The sequence below is a fragment of the Bacillus rossius genome, unplaced genomic scaffold (genome assembly GCF_032445375.1).
Source record: "Bacillus rossius redtenbacheri isolate Brsri unplaced genomic scaffold, Brsri_v3 Brsri_v3_scf308, whole genome shotgun sequence".
Classification (NCBI taxonomy): domain Eukaryota; kingdom Metazoa; phylum Arthropoda; class Insecta; order Phasmatodea; family Bacillidae; genus Bacillus; species Bacillus rossius.
The window spans coordinates 32501-35000 of record NW_026962490.1 but is presented as its reverse complement, the minus strand read 5'-3'; positions in this window follow the sequence as shown (position 1 = coordinate 35000).

Here is a 2500-nt window from a genome sequence, read left to right as displayed (position 1 = left end):
TTCTAATTCAACATCCCACCAGGGATTTCCAGGAATAATTTTCGTTTGTTTCCTAAAGCATTTCTCACAGATATTCTGTAATATAATTGTTAATCTCATGGCGAGTGCTTCTGCGGAGTTATATACATCTTCTTCATGTGATAATTCATTTATTTTGCTTGTTATTAATTCATCAAACTTCTTCCAATCCGCGTTCTTATGTATGTACCGTGGACTTATTATTATGGGAGGCATCTCAGTTCTTTGCAATTGGATTTCATAAGTCATCAATCTGTGGTCACTTGAACTGTCCAGATGAATCTTCCATTCATTGACTCTTTCTTTCATGTTGTTATCAGTCAATGTCACATCAATGAAAGTCTCAGTATTAGTTGCTGGTGATAGATATGTTCCTGTTAATGGATCATCATTAATAACATATAGATCTCTTTCCATGATAAAATCGTTCATGATCTCACCTTTTTCGTCATTCACTGGTGAATTCCAAAAAGAAGATTTTGCATTTGTGTCTGCACCAATTATTATATTTTCATGTCCAATTGTATCCAATATTGAATTAAGCTTATCAATATGTACTTCAATAGGATCTGAGAATTGAAAATAGGATGAGATAACGTATATTTTCATCATCCTCATCTGCATGATCATGCAAACATGATGTTCATTAGAAATGCCGGAGAGTAACATCGTAGTTAGAGTTTCATTTCTAATCCAAATTGCCGATTTCGGATTATCTCCTATTGCATATATTAAACCATGGATTCCTGCAACTTGCCCACGTAATACATAGGGTTCTTGTAATAAGATCACATCAAGCTTCATTTTTTCTGCAATCTTATTTAATTCAGCACTGACAACAGCTGAACGTTGTGCGTTTAGTTGCCCTATTTTTATGTCATTTTCATATTTCACCATAATTAGTTCTTTCTATTTCTCTTTCGTAAGCTCTCTTATAGGCAGGGCAATCAGTGCTATCTACCCTATGCTCGTGTGGTTTATTCTCTCGTCTGCAATTTGCACACTTATTTCCTTCATTTTTCTTACTACATTCTGTATACTTATGCCCATCAAGTCCACATATAGAGCAGATAGTTTTGCTTTTACATTTATGTGCGGGGTGTCCGTAATTCTGACAGTTGAAACATCTAGTTATTGACACAAAATCCCTAATTTTACATGCAGAAAAACCAATATACATATGTGTTCTGCTTAGCAAGATATTCCTTATTTTAGGTGTGCATTCAATGACAAGGTGCACTGTTTCTTTATTATCCTTTCTGCCGCGTCTTGTTCGCACCATGAAACCAGCTCTGAACTCCTCCAGTGAGACTTCATCTGCGCTCAGATTCTGAGCAAATATTGTGCCAGCTATATCAGGGTTATCGAACTCCCTAGGCACGTCGTACATAATAACTTTCGGGCCCTGCTTTGTAGGGCGCTCAGTACGTAGTCCTAGTTTAGATATTTTCTCATCTTTTTGCAGTTTTTCAATCGTGCTGGAGTCTTGTGCTTCGATTATAATTCCTCCTTTCGAAATTTTCCTTATTCCTTTGAATTTCAGCCCATTCTTTATTGGATCAATGTTCTTTAAGATCTCTCTTTTGGTGGTGTCACTTGTTTGAGTTTCGTCACTTGGCAGGACAATCAGCAACTCCTTCTTCTGTTTAGGTATGATCTGTTGACGAGTAGTCCCTCCAATTTCAGCTGCACTTGTTACTTCCGCATACGTCTTCCTTATCACAGGGCCTTTACTTAATTCTATCCCCTTTATCACTCCGTTAAGCCGGGAATTGTCTATCAGAACCTTATCTAATAGGCCTTTTAGCTGTGTTACTCTGGGCAGAATATAGTTTGTAGATGCTTTGTTAACCTTAGATATCTCTGTGGTCGTGTAGGTGGTTAGCTCAATTATTAATTTTTCAGCACATGAAAGCACCTCCTGTTCATCCCATTTAGGGTTTATCACAAACTCTTCAGTCGATTCTTCCTTCTCAGCCGTAGTTTTGTCTTTCCTGAAGATTTCCCTTATCATCATTTTAACTATAGTAGGGTCTTGTTCACATATTATGGGACCAACAGATAGCAGCCATTTTCTTTCAGTTAAATTTGGTACTGGTTCCTTAGCCCAGTTTACTTTCTTATCCAGCAATTTGTCAACCAGTATGGTCACTCTCTTCAAGTCCAATCCTCTGTCCTTAGTGTAATCCGTCAAAAGGGTTTTCCTTTCGGACCAGTCTCCTTCTATTGGATGTTTAACTGCCTCTTGCAAATCTTCATGCCAATGCTTTCGATCCATCGTAGAACCAGCGGGCTCACACTGTCTAATCAGTACTATTGACTGTCTGGCATGCGTTAAAGCAGGAGGCTATCACCCCAAGCCAGCTGCCCTCTTAGCCGCTGTTGGTCTTATAGCAGCACACAGAAAAAAAAACCCGGCTGACTGATAGCCAACAGTCGTTGCCACCCACGGACCAACTTTGAGGTGGGGCAGTGCCCGATA